The sequence below is a fragment of the Musa acuminata genome, chromosome BXJ1-4 (assembly GCF_036884655.1).
Source record: "Musa acuminata AAA Group cultivar baxijiao chromosome BXJ1-4, Cavendish_Baxijiao_AAA, whole genome shotgun sequence".
Taxonomy (NCBI): domain Eukaryota; kingdom Viridiplantae; phylum Streptophyta; class Magnoliopsida; order Zingiberales; family Musaceae; genus Musa; species Musa acuminata.
The window spans coordinates 18,166,188-18,184,485 of record NC_088330.1 but is presented as its reverse complement, the minus strand read 5'-3'; the positions used below and the strand labels follow the sequence as shown (position 1 = coordinate 18,184,485).

Genomic DNA, 18,298 nt, shown 5'->3' with positions numbered 1-18,298 from the left:
CATTTCCTACCGATTAATATGACATATTCGCTTGATAGACTTGCAGATCTATATGTCAATGAAATAGTAAGACTTCATGGCATTCCAAAGGAGATCATCTCTGATAGAGACTCCAGATTTCTCTCTAGATTCTGGAGAAGATTACAGGAATCTATGGGAACTAAAGTCAAGTTTAGTACTGTATATCATCCTCAGACTGACGGTCAGTCAGAAAGAACAATTCAAACACTTGAGGATTTTCTTAGAGCCTATGTTATGGAATGGAAAGGTGAATGGGATAAAAATTTATCTTATGTGGAAGAGCCCAATCAAATTGTTGATAAGAAGGAAAAGATCTTAAGGAATCGGGTTATCCCTCTAGTTCAAGTAATTTGGAGACATCATTCTGGAGAGGAAATAACCTGGGAGCTAGAGGAGGAAATGAAAAAAGTTTATCCCCATCTCTTCATCGATAGAGGTATAATAAATTTAGAGGACTAAATTTTTCTTTTAAGGGGGGGAGAGTGTAACATCCCTCATTTCTGAATTTTCGTATAAGTTTCTAATTGAAATGTAAGTATCTATTTTAAATTTGATAAAATTTTAAAGTATGAATCTGAGAACTTATTCATAAGAGTTGGAGGATTTGTTAAAGAAAAATCTGAGGACCTATATGTAAACCCTGAGGACCTAATCGTAAATATAATAAATACAAGGACTAAATTACAAAATACACAAAATGACAAATCCCACCATTTAAGCCTCTCTGCCTTCATTCTTAAGGAAGCAGAGAAGGCAGCTACGTGGATGATCAGGGAAAGAAAGAAAGAAGAAGAAGAAGAAGAAAAAAAATTGGGGCTTTAAGGTTTCTTGCTCAAATCTTCTCACTTAGGGTCAAAATTCTCAAAGGCAAGTGTTCTAACCCCATCCTATAGAAGTATTAGTCTATGTTCCTATATTGATTCTGAAAGATTTAAGCTTAGAACATGATATTTCTCTCTTTGGACATAAAACCAAAGATCTAAAATTTTTTCGGTAAACTAACCCCTATGCACTATTTCAGCTATAAATTTTAGCACCAAATTTGGATTCAGGCAAGACCTAGCTCGTTTGGAATTAGACTCTTATATCTTTCTTTTGACACTGTTTTTGTAGATTTTGGACACCGAATACTTATCCGAACGTCTGTTTCAAATGAGCCTTTTGATGCTGCAGAACAGGGATCAACATTTCTAACCTTTCGATACTAAAATACCTATAAGTCCCTGTTGGAAATTCTGATTTGTACCAAACTGATTTCGTTCGAAACTAGATTTGTAGTTCTTTCTTTTGACATATAGATTAAAAATTTTGGAATTCAAATGCCTACCCTATTATCTGTTGAATCCGACCCTATGAATTCTACAAGACAATGATTTTGTTTTTGACCTTGTGTTACCAAATCAAAGGTAACTCCTTGTTGGAAACCATGATTCGTACGAAACTTTTTTCAACAGAAAATAGATTGATATATCTTTTGACAATAGCCTTCTTGAGGGTATTGGAGCATAATTGGCAATCTGAATCATTTGTTCAATGTGCCTCTTGAATTCTGCTAGAAATCGAGCTTTGATCGATTTCGTATCTTCTGTTTTCGTTCGTCTGGAAATAGATTTTGTTCAGTTCCCTTCACTCAATTGTGACTTATATTAATGTTTGAATTCTCGTTTTCTCTTATCTATAAATTATTACCATTCCTGAACATATTGTGTAACGTTTATGCTATATCACATTGACTTATATAGGCACATGTATAACCCATTGTTCCGCATTTGCTTTCAATGTGTGCCTATTCTAGTTTCTTTCCTTTGGATATCGAATTCATCTAACCTTCTTCTCTGAATTGAGTTGTATGTGATTGCTTGGATTCCATAAGTGCCCTTGCTTTCAATTCCTTTCAAACCTGAATATAATTGTGAAAGATTATTGCTTACTTCGGATTGACTCGTAAAGGCACATGTACGTTTTGTTGTTCCGCGTGTGCTTCCGATATGTGCTATTCATTGTTCATACTATCCTTTTGTACTCTGGTGTTTGTGGGATTTGTGAACCTTTGCCAGAAATGGTAAAGGGAGTTATGCATAGAGCCTACGATGCTCTGCCGGCCCCCTCTGACTTCACCTAGACGTGGGTGGATGGAGCTCCCAGACGTGGGAGACCTCCCAGACGTGGGAGACTTATGTCTGGTGGTCATTCAGAAATGGATGAATCACATTCTGTCTGTGGTCCCACTACACCTTCTGTATGTTTGATATGATATCCAGAGCTTTGGTTATGTATTTTTGTACATACTTTGGATAAGAATGATATGAATGCAACGTCAAAGACGACGTTTGAGCTTCTATTTGGTATTTGATATTGATATGCTCTGAAATGTTCTGTACGCCGTTGATATGCTCCGGAACATTTCATACGCCAGTGATAAGCTCCGAAGCATTTCATTTGTTATTTATATGCTCCGAAATGTTTCATTCATTGTTGATATGCTTCGAAATGTTCCATACGCTATTGATATGCTCCGGAACATTTCATATGTCATTGATAAGCTCTGATATGTTTCATTTGTTATTGATATGCTTTGAAATGTTCCATACGCCATTGATATGCTCCGAAACATTTCATATGCCATTGATAAGCTCCAATATATTTCATTTGTTATTGATATGCTCCAAAACGTTTTATTCGTTACTGATAGAGGTATAATTACTCTTTTCCCCATCTGTTATGAACCAAGTATGTTTGATTGAAATGACATTTGTGATTCTGAACCTAACGATATTACGTCTATGAATTCTTATATCCTGCCTTGTATTATGAAACTTTATCTCTTTGGAAGTTGTCCTCTTTTGACATGGATATGTTAGTCACTTGCTGAGCTCTTTATGCTCACCCCGTTGTTGTATAAATTTTTCAGGATAGCGTATCGCTTGCTTAAATGTTAAGATTGGGCTGAGGCAGTGGAAAGTTAGAAGATTTTGGGCAGATCTTTATTAGCATATATGTATTTGTTGTATAAGCCACTCTGTATCTAATGAAATGTTGATGATGAATCTAAACTTGTGGATTTTGTGTAAGTTAAAGGATCTCTCATGTTTAGGATTTTGGAATGTTAAGTTAAATTCGTGTAATGATATGAACTTATGGTAAACGTTGGTTTGGTGATTGCATAGACTTCCCCACTGTGAATTTATGTTGTGGTTATTATTTTGATGAGTTGAGTTCAGATTTTATGAATCATCGAGCGATGTGTTGTATGTATATGAACTGCACAGGGTTTATAAATTTGTAGATTATAGAGGTGAAATTTTGATCTGAATGTTTTCTTAGTGACCTCAAATGTTAGTTTGGATCCTGGATTGATTTGTTTTCTTGAATTTTAATATTATCGATATTTTGAGGGGCGTGACACTAAACCTTCAAAAACTCAAAATATTTGGCTGTTTATGTTGTCCATGGCTATATCCCTATGCCTCGCATAAGATAACATCAAGATCTAAGCCTTGTATTTTTATTGGATACTCTCTTGAACATAATGTCTTTCGATGCTATGAACCACAAACTCAAAAAAATTTTATATCACGTCATGTTATTGTTATTTTTGTGGAGTCTATCTTTCTATTTCAAAACCCGAAGTCTCTTTTTGTGTGCCCTACTCTAACAAATATACATTATTGGAATACACCGTCGATCCCATCAACCGAGTCTCCCACAACACTATCTAGTCCTTCTCCTTAAGATACATACTTTCTTGTTGTCCCGGTTTAGTAGCTCCTCACCCTCTTCATTGCTCCTATCCCTTCTTCACAAGGTTCCCCTACTGCTGAAGTAATGCCCTCGAAAACACAACCACTACCTTTATCCTCTTTTAGGACTAGTGATACTGAAGTACCTCAACCACGTGTCAATACATCTTCACCGCCTATATCTACAAAACAACCTATAGCCCCTAGACATCCAATAATAACACGCTCCAAAAGTGATATCTTTAAACCATGATAAGTTCGTGACCTACATGCTATCACAAAATCTTTGTCAGAGACCAATGAACCTACTACAATTACTCAAGCCCAAAATTCTCTATACTGGTGTAAAGTTATGTGTGAAGAATATAATGCCCTCCATAATTCTACATGGACCCTTGTATCCTCTTATCGCACACAAAATATCATTGGGTGTAAGTGGATCTTTTGAATTAAGCAAAACCCAAATGGATCCGTTGCCAGATATAAAGTGCATCTAGTGGCTAAAGGGTTTCATCAATGACCTAGTGTTGACTTCACAAATATATTTAGTCCCGTTGTTAAACCCACAACAATCCAACTTATTCTGAGTTTAACCATCTCAAAAGGCTAGCATTTTTGACAATACGATGCTAACAATGTCTTTTTACATGGGACTATAACTGAAGATATCTTCATGCAGCAACCTCTTGGCTTCATCCACCCTCAGTATTCAAGACATGTTTGTAAACTACTAAAAGCTATTTATGGACTTCGTCAAACTCCAAGAGCCTGCTACACCAAACTTGGCTCATTTTTTACATCAAATGACTTCATCAACTCTAAGTCTGATACCTTAGTATTTCTCCATCACCAAAGTAGCAATACAATATATCTTATGGTATATGTGGATGATATTATTGTTGTTGAATCTCGGATTTTGATGATGAAGTCAATTATAATTTGTTTGATCTAATCTATATGTTGAGAAAAGTGTGCAGGATTAACTACGATAGCAGTAAGACATAAAGCAGGTGTTGTGCTGGAGTCAAGATCGAGATCACGTTGGGAGTTCGAGAGTTCGTCGGAAGTCCGGATGTTCGTCGGAAGTTCTGCCAGAACCAACCAAGAAGTCCAGGAGCTTGCCAAAAAAACTTATTGGAACTTGCCAAGAAGATCATCCTAAAGTCCAGGAGCTTGCCGGAAGTCCGCCGGAGCATTGCCGAGAGTTCGTCGGATATTCGCTAGAAGTACGTCGGAAGCTCGCCGGAAGAGCAATTGACGCACCGGAATAAGAAGAGTTGTGATCATGTCTTAATTATCATAGTTAGAGCATAAATTTAGTTAGGATTGGGAGGTAATTCCACTAACTTAATTAGGGGTCAATTGGGCCCTTAACATGGCTGATTTGGGCCGGATTGAATAGCCCAATCAGCCCTTGAAAACATGGCCAGCGGTGGCACCGCCCAGAAGACCCAGTCTCCCAGGTGGTTTGGGCGGTGGTACCGCCTAGACTGGGCGGTGGTACCAGCGGCAGTTATTGCTGCCAGTGATGGTACCGCCCCTATCAGGCTGTGGTACCACCAGAGCTCGGTATCCGAGCTTTGTCAGGCGATGATACCGCCCAATGTTAGGTGTCAAGCGGTGGTACTACCCAGTAATGGCTGTGGTACCACTAGGACCCCGGAAATCCGGGATTAGATGCTTTTTGGCTTCATTTTTGAAGCCATTGAGGTCTATAAAAAACCCACCCTTTTCTGCATGAAAGGACACGAAAGCATTGAGATAATCTTGAGTTGTTGGGGTGTAAAAATATTGTAAATAAGTGTTAGAGTCCTCCTCCCTTTCTAAGTATTGAGATCATTCAAGATAGGTGTGAGACTTGTAAAGGTTCTCTCCTAAACCCGTGAAAAGGAGAAAGCGTAGTAAAAGGTGGTTGGTCTTCACGTATTGAAGAAAGGCCTTTAGTGGACACCGAAGATCTTGTTAAAGGAGGAATCCGAAAGTGGATGTAGGTCATGTTGACCGAACCACTCTAAATTCTGGTTTGCTTTTCATAAGTGTAATTTACTTTAACTACAAATCATTTCATAGCAAACTGCTTCTTCTCCTCATCTTGCTTACGCTCTCATACGTTTCAAGTTGCTATCCTCTGATTCGGTTTTCATCGAACGTACAAAATATTTTATACGAAAATCAAAGAATTTTTCACTGCACTAATTCATCCCCCCTCTTAGTGTTGCTCTTGATCCTAACAATTGGTATCAGAGCAAGGTTCACTTTCATTTGGTTTTAAACCTAAAAGAGATAGCATTTGCCGGCAACCTAGAGGGCCATTCAATTATACGTCCGCCCATGTTCAATGGGACATATTACACATATTGGAAGACTAAAATGAGGATCTTCATAATTTCAATAGATTTTGAATTATGGAATATTATAGAAAATGGCTTTCAAAAGTCTTCTCTTCTAATGAATGATTGGAATGAATTGGAGAAGAAGACTTTCGCTTTAAACGCAAAGGCTATGAATGCCTTATTTTGTGCATTAGATAAAAACAAGTTTAATCGAGTATCGATTTGTGAAATGACTTTTGACATTTAGCACATACTCGTAGTGACTCATGAAGGCACTAGTAGAGTGAAGGAGTCAAAAATTAATCTTTTAGTGTATTCTTATGAGTTGTTTCGAATGAAACCGAGTGAGACCATTGGAGACATGTATATTTACGGATGTCATCAATGGTCTAAAAGGACTTGGTAAAGGTTTCTCAGACTTTGAACTTATTAATAAAATTTTAAGATCCCTTCCAAAGAGTTGGGACCCTAAAGTAACGGCCATTCAAGAGGCCAAAGATCTAAATAATTTTCCTCTTGAAGAACTAATTGGGTTACTAATGACCTATAAAATGACATGTAAAGCTCATAAAGAGCTTGAGGATACTCTTTCAAATAATAAGAAGGATATAGCACTGAGAACACAAGAAGACCACTTGAAAGAAAACTCAAGTGATGAGGACTTTGATGATGATGTAGCACTCTTAACAAAGAAGTTCAAAAGATTCATAAAAAGAAATAAATTTAAAAATGATACTATAAATAAATTTGAACCTAAGAAAGAACAAGTGATATGTTATAAATGCAAGAAGCTGTGACACTTCAAGAGTGAATGTCCCTAAGCAAAGAGGAGGCAACTAAAGAAGAAGGCTCTCAAAGCTACATGGGATGACTCAAGTGCATTCGAAGAAGAGGAGCTTACCATCATCGAGCAAGTTGCTCACTATGCACTAATGGCCATTGGAGATGAGGTAACAAGTTCATTTGATGCAAATTTATCCTTTGATGAACTATTAAATGCTTTTCATGACTTATTTGATGAATGCAAATTAATTAGTAAAAAATATAAATTGTTAAAAAAGGAGCATGCTTCTCTTGTTCATGATTTCGATAATTTAAAAGTTGAGCACAATGATAGTTTAGCTGTATGTATGAAATGTGATGAACTAGAAACACTTAGAAAGGACAACTTGCTACTCAAGGAAACCTTAAAAAAATTTGAGATTGGTAGCAATTCCTTGAACATAATCCTTGCCAACAAGGGTCACGTTCATAGAAAAGGCAGAATCGGATTTGTGAGTAGTTTTCACCAAAATCCTACCACCTTTGTTAAAGGCCCTACTTTGCATGTCTTACCGCAAAACAAATGTAAATTTTATTACAAATTTAGGCATGTAGCTTATCATTGTCCATTCAAGAAATTTTATTCACGTAGATTGATTTGGGTTCCTAAAAGAACCTCAAGTGACTCAATGCAACATGATAAGCTATGTAGATCGATTTTTGAGGCACCAAAGGTTAAATGGGTACCTAAAAATCATCTCTTGTTGTAGAAAAATATATCATCACAAGCTAGGAGCAAGAGATGGTACCTTGATAGTAGATGCTCCAAGCATATGACCAGAGATCTATCTCATTTATCTAAGCTCACTAGCCTAGACGAAGGATATATCACCTTCAAAGACAACAACAAGGGTAAAATCATTGGCAAAGGAACCATAGATAACAAATCTAACCTTCTTATTGAAGATGTATTATTAGTTGATGGTTTAAAGCATAACCTGTTTAGTATTAGTCAATTATGTGATAAAGGATATATCATTAGACTTGAATCTAATGTTTGTATTATTGAAAAATCATACAAAAACACATCTATGATTGTCCTAAAATAAAATAATATATACACGATCGAGATTAATGATCTTTGTAATGAAATGTGCTTTTAAGTTTTGAATAATGATGCTTGGCTTTGGCATAGGAGATTAGGTCATGCTAGCATGAAACTAATCTCTCAAATTTCATCTAAAGAACTTGTAAGAGGAATTCCTCATATCAAGTTTGTCAAAGATAATGTGTGTGATACATATCAACTAGGAAAATAAATAAAAGGTAGCTTCAAACCTAAGAACCAAATAAGCACCTCTATGTTGAATCTCGTATTTTGATGATGAAACTACTTGATATATGTTTATGATTTAATCTGCGTTTTGAGTGACGCAGGATGCTTCGATCTGGATGAGACAATTAAAGCAGGAAAATCATGTTGTGCCGGAAGAACATGTCAGAAGATTGGACGTCGGGCCGGTGGATCGGTCGACGTATCGACAGAAGGCTTCGGGTCGTGGTCTCGGGCATCGGGCTAAGTAAAGCGGGTATTGTGCCAAGGATATCGGAGTTGCGGAGTCAACTGGCCGATTGGGCAATAGGCTGCAGGAAAGGACGATGCGCCGAAGAATCAGACGAAGCGTCGAGGGACCAATGACATGCCGGACAACTTGGTTAATTGCTTAGGATTAATTGTCTCGATCGAAGTTTTTGTTTTTGTGTATGCAGGATTAACTACGATGAAAGTAAGACATGCAGCAGGAGTTGCGCCGGAGTCATGACAATGATCACGTTGGGAGTTCGAGAGCTCGACGGAAGTTCGGACAGTCGTCGGAGGTTCTGGGGGAACAAATCCGAGAAGTCCAGAAGCTTGCCAAAGGAGCTCGTCGGAACTTGCCAAGTGAATTGTCGCAGTCCAGGAGTTTGCCGGAAGTCCGCATGAGCATCACCAAGAGTTCATCGGATGATCGACGGAAGTTCGCCGGAAACTCGCCGGAAGAAGCGAGTGACGCACCGAAGCAAGCTGCAGAATATGTCTTAGGAAATAATCGTAGTTAGCACTTTGATTAAGTTAGAAATGGGAGGTGATCCCATTAGCTTAATCCTGGGGCAATTGGGCCCCTAAAGAACTCAAATTGGGTCGAATGGTTCAACCCATTCGGACCCAGGTTGTTGTGGGAGGTGCAACCGCCCAAGCAGGGAGGTAGCACCGCCCAGGCTATGTCTCCCAGCGAGACTAGGCGGTGCAACCGCCCAGGGCTCAGTCTCCGAGCGAGACTGGGCGGTGCAACCTCCTCTATCAGGAGGTAGCACCGCCAGAGCTCAAGTTTCGAGCTCTGCCAGGCGGTGCAACCTCTCCAGTCAGGCGGTGCAACCGCCTGAGCTCGGTCTTCGAGCTCTGACAGAGAGGTGCAACTGCCCCTGACAGAGGTAGCACCGCCCAGAGGCTCAGTCTTCAAGCTCTGCCAGGCGGTGCAACCTCTCTAGTCAGGAGGTGCAACCGCTTGATCCCGAAATTCCGGGATTTGATCGTTTTGAGCTCCAAATTTGAATTGGGTTGGGGCCTATAAATACCCCACCCATTCAGCACTGAAAAGATATAGACCTACACCGAATTCTTGATCTTTTCTGTGATTCTAAGAGCTCAAATTTGTGTAAAGTCCAAAAGTTCTCCTCTTTCTGTTCTTCAAGTCTTGAGTTGTAAAGAGAGGAGAGAAAGGTTCTGTAAGGGTTGTCTCCTGAGCCCGTCAAAAGGAGTGAAACTGTAAAAGGGCAGTTGGCCTTCACCTATTGAAGGAAGGCCTCTAGTTGACGTCGGTGACCTCGTCGGTGGAGGAAGCCAAAAGTGGAGTAGGTCAAGACTGACCGAACCACTCTAAATCTCTGGTTTGCTTTTATTTTGAGCACTTTATCATTACTGCAAACCTCTTACATAGCTACTGCTCTCTACGCTTTTACGAACAAGTTTCTAAGTTCTGATCTTTCCGAATCTGCATTCAGACGTAAATCGGTGTTTTCGTACGATCTTTACATTGCAGTTTACATTTACATTTTGATTCTATTTATAATTGCAAACTGTCTTCTGCGCTTTTATGAACGAGTTTCTTTGCAGTTTACGTTTACGTTTTGATTCCATTTATAACTGCAAACTGTCTTCTGCGCTTTTACGAACGAGTGTCTAAGTTCAGATCTTTCCGAATCTGAGCTTAGACGTAAACTGCGCTTAGACGCAAACTGTGTTTAGACGCAAACTGTGCTTAGACGCAATCTGCGCTTAGACACAAACTGCGCTTAGATGCAAACTGCGCTTAGACGCAATCTGCATTTAGACGCAAACTGCACTTAGACGCAAACTGCATTTAGACGCAAACTGCGTAAACTACGCTTAGACGCAAACTGTGTTTGGACGTAAACTGCACTTAATCATAAGTAATCTTAGAATCGGCTTTTGCATCAAAATAGTTTTTATCGAACGAATGCAGCTTTCGTTTTTAATCGCTGAAAGATTTCCGCTGCACTAATTCACCCCCCCCCCCCCCTCTTAGTGCTCTCGATCCTAACAATTGGTATCAGAGCGGGGTATTTCTCATTTCGGATTTACACACGAGAGAAATGGCTCTTCAAGAGGGCTTTTCAGTCTTTCGTCCACCGTTCTTTAACGGATTGGACTACACTTATTGGAAAACTCGAATGAGAGTTTTCTTGATTTCTCTAAATCTGGATTTATGGAATATCGTTGAAAACGATTTTCAATTTCCCTCTAAACCGATGAACGAATGGTCAGATTTAGAGAAGAAGTATTTTTCTTTAAACGCAAAGGCTATGAATGCCTTATTTTACGCTTTGGACAAAAATGAGTTCAATCGGGTTTCTTTGTGCGAAACGGCTTTTGATATTTGGCGCACTCTTGAAATCACGCATGAGGGAACTAGTAGAGTCAAAGACTCGAAAGTTAATATTTTACTGCATGATTTCGAGCTTTTTCATATGAAACCAAGCGAAACCGTTGTTGACATGTACACCCATTTTACGGATGTCGTCAATGGTTTAAAATCACTTGGTAAAAGCTTTTCGGATTTTGAACTCGTTAACAAAGTTTTGCGCTCACTTTCTAAACCTTGGGATTCAAAAGTAACTGCTATTCAAGAATCAAAAAATTTGAACCAATTTCCACTTGAAGAACTAATTGGTTCATTGATCACATATGAAATGACGTGCAATGCACGTGAAGAACTTGAGAACCACCTTCCAAAGAACAGAAAGGATTTGGGACATAGAACATTTGAAGACCACTCAAGCATAAGCTCAAGTGATGGTGAACTTAAACTACAAATGAAACAAAAATTAAAAAGTAAAAAGAACGGAACTACTTGCTTTGAACGCAAGAAGAAGAACAAAAACTGGGATGAATCGAGCTCCTCCGAAGACGAGGAGAAAATCAACAAAGGCGAGGTGGCAAACTACGCCTTTACGCCTTTCGACGCTGAGGTAATCAAAATGCCTTTAATTTACTTTGAAATTACATGATGCTTTTCATAAAGCATTTTTCTTTTTTTTTCTTGAAAATTACATGTTTAATAATTTTATAATGAAAATACAAACAATTAGGAATCATGCTTATCATTCTAGTAATTTTGAAAATAATCATGAAAATTGTATGTTTATGATAAACAAAATGATTTTGATTAAAAATACCTTATGAAATCATGCTATATGTGGTTGAGAAGTAATAATGTGTATCATGTTGATTTCCATTGTTATTTCTCGATTTTGAGTATATAAAATCATGTTTAATTTGAAGTTATGATTAATGAGTATATATTTTTGAAATTATGTATGATGATTCTTGATATTTATGGATTATCGATTTTCATGATAATAACAGTGGCTTTAAAAAAAATTGATGCATGTTTTCATAAATGAAAAGGCATGCTAACATGAAATCGACCACTTAAAATGAAACACTTAAAAAAGGAAAAAATATATTATCAATGAAATCATGAATCTATTTATGTTATAAATTTTGTGAGCCATAAAAATGATTTTGATGATTTAAATTTGAAATGAGTTTTATCAAAATCATGATCTTGATTTATCAAATTGAAGGAATTGAAAATGAATGATGATTTTTTGTCTTGAATGATTGTGACTTGTATTCCTTGTATTCATGATATGATTTTTATGCAATTCTTTGTATTCATGAAATATTTATCTCATCACCCAATTATTTCTTTTCAATATTCCTCAAGTGATGATATGAATGCATGAGATATTCATGAATTTATTTTGATGTATGCAAATGAGAAGTTTCGATCATGCATGGTAGGATGCAATGTGACAAATTAATACCATGATGATTTGAAATATTTATGATTTGGAATGATGCATATGCTTTTTATTATGATAATGTATGATGTGTATCATGAATACTTTAAATGATAAATGTTTGGAATCATGATTAAAATGGAGTGATAAATATCTTGAAAATAAATGATTGTATCATGTTAGATGGTTTTATATATTGTGCATGATAAGCTATAAGTGATGATTGAAACAATGATTAAAATCATATGAATGATGATTTGGAATCATGCATATAATAATAAGTTTATATGTTTTGAAAATGTGCATGTTTTAATTTGAATATATAATTATACACGAATGAGATTGATACTAACCTTTGTCATAATTTAGAAATTAATGTAGAGGGTCTTCCCTTCTTTTTGCCAATAACAAAGGGGGAGAAAGAGTTGCTAATATGCATATCTCAAAGAAAAATTTGCTAGCTTGCAACTTGCATATTTCAAGATGCAAGAGTTGCTTTCTCGAATATCTCTAATTTGCTAGCTAACATGATGTATAGCTTACTTGGGTAAGTTCATGCAACTGTGGAGTTGGAAATACTTTAATTTTATGGCTCTGCATTAAATCTGCTCAGACTTATAGATACATGCCTTAATTGCTAGCCAATATTATTAATGGACCAGTCTATTTCGATTACTAGATTTAGAAGGATAAAAAGGTTCTTGAAATAGTGAAGAGGAAGATTCTGGTCCTGTTTAATTGGAAACGTTGAGGTTGTCTAGTTTAGTTCTCCATTATTAGTTAGTTTATAAGTGCTCTGCAGCTTTGTTTCTTGATAATGTTTTACTGCCGTATGGAATCTCTAGAAACTTGCTTTTGGCAACATTTTGATCTTGTATGCAACTTTTTATTTTTTCTGCAATATGCTTTTAATACTTGATGCAAATTTTTGCATAATATTTTGGAGTGTCCTCTAGTATTTTAGATTGTCAAGGTGAAGAGGTTAATGAAGTTTATGTTCCTTTCAGTGTGAAATTACAGGATTTTCAACTTTTCAATGACCATATTGTTTTTTATGAGCGGGAAAATGGCTTGCCTAGTATTACTGTATATAATCTCCCACCCATTGGTGAACCAATTGGACGACTCCAGAATGGTAGAACAGTTGATTTTATTGATCCAGTATATTCAGTGGATCCTGAAGAGTCACAATTTTCTTCCACCATTGTTCGATATTCATATAGCTCTCTGAGAACTCCTTGTTTTGTCTATGACTATGACATGAAGACAGGCATTTCTGTTTTGAAGAAGATTAAAACGGTAGAGTATAAGCTTAGTTGGATTTGAGATCATCATGGTTGTGAGCAACTTTACATAATTGTGCTTGTAAATTAGTTATTGAACTTTTTCTTCAATAACAACTAGTTTTTCTTTGTATCTTACTTGTTAACAGTTGTGCATATTGCGTAAACTTATCTGCTGTAACTAAGGTCCCATGGTTTGCTACTTTTTAAATTGTCAAGTAGAAAGATTGTTTTTGCATTGCTTTCGTTGTCTGTTGATTTTACAAAGTACAAACATGTATGGTCACCACATGATTAATTCATCTGAAGATTGGATGATAGAAGGGGCTGTTGCACATCATGGTTCTAATAGAGACCAATGCTCATTAGATCTACTGGTCCATTTTATGGCCACTGGGCTGAATACTTAAAAGAAAATGGAAATAAATTTTCAACTTCTAAATTTTTAGAAGTGGCAAAACTGCCTCTTTTTGGAGACAAACAGAAGTCTTGTCAAACTTGTTTTTTTAGTCTCCTCATTTTGATGAACGCCACAATGCTCCAGACCTGGTTTAGCTGCATTTTGAAATTTCATCATCCAGGGTTTCTGGGTGACCTTTAAGTATTCAATGAGTTGCTTTTTGGTTTTATTGTGAACTATACTTTGCCTCTGAATTTAAGTTTCTAGTTTACATTTTATAAAACAACAAAAATTACAAATGATGCTAAATGTTTATTACATCTGGTACAGATTGAAGGAACATGCATAGTTTGGTAAGGGGAAATTATTTTGACATGAGTAGTTGCTTGTTAGCATGTCAAATTGATTTTGTACTTTCAATTGATCAATCATCAAAATAGTGTCATGTCTTGTAAATGACAATTGCTTGTAATTAACTGGAGGTATGGTTTATTATATAGTTTTAAATAGTATAATAGAGTAACCAGCTGGCGTAGTATTAAGCTTTGTTTTAGACTGAAAAGTCTAAAAAATGATTCTGATGTTGCAAGGGTTTGATTTATTTTCTGGCTCTGGAGGTAAGAAATAGGCCATTTCTTCTGTTGTTATAGGTATCAAGCTAATTGTTACAGTGCAAAAAGAACAGGAATTATCTTAAAGGAAAATGCAGATAAGACCAAATGAAGACACAACTTTCTACTTGCTTCTCACGTTAATCAATATATATATATATATATATATATATATATATATATATATATATATATATATATATATATATATATATATATATATATGTATATAAACCTATGATTATTTTCTTTGTTAATCTTTGAGATAGTAGATCATTGTCTAAATCTTTTGGCACCTTCTAATTAACTAGTTCTTGAATCCAAGAGCTTGTACATCAACCTTTCCTTTATATGTTGCGTGTCTACTTTTTGTTTTCAAACTGGCTGTCATGCTCAAGCAAATCTCTACATGCTTTCTTTCCTCATGTTACTTTGTGTTACAATATTTTTTTATTATCTAAAAAGCTTCTTTTTGACTCCTTTCAGGTATTAGGTGGTTTCGATCCATCAAGTTATGTGACTGAAAGAAAATGGGCAGTTGCTTCTGATGGCACCCAAGTGCCTATATCAATTTTCTATAAGAAGGACCTTGTAAAGCTTGATGGATCGGATCCAATGCTTCTTTAAGGATATGGTTCATATGAGGTAACTTTTGGTTTTCTATTGTCTGCAACAGTTTGACAATCTTCCATACTGTTTATCTGAGGCAGACACTTGACCCATCTTGTTGTAATATCTCTATTAAAATGAGTAGAAAATAAATACTACTGTTCTAAGTTGTTAAAAGTTTAGTTGCTGACATGCACATCTTGCGACTTATTTAAGCAAGGTGCTTAAGACATCTGATCAGTCCACCTGCTGTTGGATGACAACTCACCTACATATCTTTGTTGGCTTTTGTATGAGTGCTGATGTATCATAAATCTACTATTGATAGGCCATGGTTCATAATCTTGGTATATGCATTTCTATAGTTGAGATCTTCAGGTGCTGTATGATCCACAAGTATTTTAAAAATATTCATAACTATTTCTGAATAATGATGACCTTTAAAACACATTACTTCTACTCCTCCTGATGGCTTAATTTATGAGTGGCAACTAATGTTATGAGATAAGTTAAACCCCGTAGACTCTGGCTTTGATATTCAGCCCTAATGAAAAACTGGTCTGAATTGCATGAACCTAATCCTTTGTTTTTAATCTCCCATTATTAACTTAAATACTCTTTTAACTCTCTGTTTTTTTGTGGTAGCTCATTTCAGTGATTTCAATAGGCACTCATGCGCTCGCCTAGGTGCTCGGGCGAGGTGAGGCCTGGCTTGAGCACCTTGCTTCATATCCAGGCGGTGCGCTTCAAAGAGGCGCCCGCCAGGGCGCTCGCCCAAGCCCAAGCGCCGGGCGCTTCGGGCGAGCACCCGGGTTAAACCAGGCGACCAAACCAGTGTTTTAGGTCTGGTTCGGTCTCCGGTGCTTTAGTTGGTTCAATTGAACCAACTAAAGCACCGATATCAGCCTTCCTCTCATGACTTCCCAACCCTAACCTTGCTCGCCGCTCCCGTTGCCGCTGCTACCACTGGCACTATCGTCACTCATTGCTCCCGCTCTCGCTCCCGCTCCCATTGCTCGCTGCTACCGCTGCCACTATCGTCGCTCGTCGTTGTCGTTGCTTGTTGCTACTGCTACCGATGTCACTGTCGTCGCTTATCGCTCCCATTACCGCTTCTCACTACTACCGCTGCCATTGCCATTGTCGTCGCTCATCGCTCCCATTCCCGTTGCCATTGCCACTGCTTGCTGCTATTGCTGTCGCTACCACTGTCATCACTCGCCGCTCCCGCTCCCGCTGTCGTTGCTCTCAGTCAGCAATCTCGATCTTCCTCTTACTCACATTCTTTTCACTTCGATAGTATACTGTTAATAGTATATTAACAATATAGTGCTAACTGTATACTAGTAATGGTAGTTTTATTTATTAGAATAATAATATATTATTTTGATTTTAATATTGTTAATTTTTATTTATTTGAAATTATTGTTATTGTTTTGAATTTTGAGACTTTTTGTTAATGTGATATTGTGATTTTACAAGATTTTCTTAATTTAATATTATATTTTTAATTAAATAATTATATTTATTAATTATATTATATATTTTTATATTTTAGCGTCTCGCTTCGCTCGGGCGAGCGCCTAGCACCTCGGGTGTTTTTGGACCTTGGTGCCTATTGCTTTTTAAATCGTTGGCTCATTTATTGAAGTTTCAACTTTTTTTAGATAGAATCATCTTTGGTGGTTTTTACCAATACTATAGGTTAAACATCTGAAGTGAAATCCAATAATTTTCTTAGGCTTTTGTTCCTTCCTCAAGAAAATAATTTTTCAATAGTTTTGTGATTTTACTTACTAAGGTAGTTTTATATAATTTTTTTTGTAAACTTTTACATCTATTATTTACTTATGTAGTTTGTAGTTTTATCCTCAGTAGTGGTGGCAATACTCATGCTAATTCTAATATGAAGACTATATCATTTTTTCTATGTTATGCCAATTATCTCTTTTATAATTGTAACTTACACGATCTTTTGGCACTATTTATTGTTATCATCCTTGACAATGATAATTCTTTAAAGTTTTAATTCTTAGCTTACACTTTAGAATGTTTTGGACTTCACTCTAGTGGAAATCTATGTAAATTTATATATGGTGTAAAGGACCATCACTATAACATGACCTTTCTGTATTTTATTTATTTTAGTTATAAACAAGGATTTAGAAATCGGTCAGATCAGTATATACTAATTGGTATTTATCTGTCCGACTAGGTTTTGACAAGCTGAACTGTCACGGACTTAGCTGGAATTGCCTAAGTCGTGAGGCACCCTTGCGGCCAAGACGCGAAGCAGCCTTGCGCCAACTTTTCGGATTTAGCTGGGATTGCCTAAGTCTTGATGCGCCCTTGCGATATGCGTCTACAAAGGTCAGCCAATTTGCAACCTCACTCAGGTCCCAAAGGACTTGTAAAAGAGAAAGTTGATTAGTTCGAAGAACGAGTGACAGACAAGTCCCGACGTATCGCAAAGAGGGAAGCTTTACAAGTAATTCAGTGAGCACCTTGCGTGCAAGAGAGAAAACAGAGAAAGGAGGAAAATAAGGACTTTAGAGGGTTGAACGAACAACTACAAGTCCACAAACAGCTACTCACCGGGTGCCGTGCGCGAAGGTAAGTTCCCGTCAAGAAAACGTACAAACTTGTGAAGATTGTTCAACGCTCGACACTATACCGAAGCCCCATCCCCCATGGTACCACTCGGGTGGTTCCAAGGTGCTGAGATGGCTGACGTTTCGCGCGCAACAGCGGGCTGCAGAAAACAGCTCGTGGCATGCGAAAACGGAGCCATTTTAGGATGTTTTGCTCGGTGCGGTTAGTGGTCGCACTGTAGCACTGCAACTTGTTTGAACTTGCATTTTTACAAGCAAAAGAACATATAACCATGGCAAAACATGCTGCTAAGCATATGTACATGCAAAAAAAAATGATGAACGGTTCGTTGAACGAAGTTGTTGCGGGTGCGTGCCGACCGTTCGTGACATTCTACCCCACTTAACCTGTCGACCCCCTCATCGACGCTTGTTGATAGTTGTTGATGAATGCTTCTTCATGGCGAAGGGCGTATTCGGGCTCCCAACTGGCTTCGGTTCGGGGAAGCTTTCGTCACTTCACCAACTACTCGGTCTGCTCGGCTCCATTGGGTAGCTTTATCTTGCAATCCATTAAAATG

The 18,298-nt window shown here is 37.3% G+C and overlaps 1 pseudogene; it reads left to right on the top strand.

Annotated features, from left to right (window-relative positions):
• The first annotated feature begins 12,750 nt into the window (after positions 1 to 12,750).
• Positions 12,751 to 18,298, top strand: part of LOC135672092 (uncharacterized) — a 38,338-nt pseudogene continuing 32,790 nt past the window's right edge.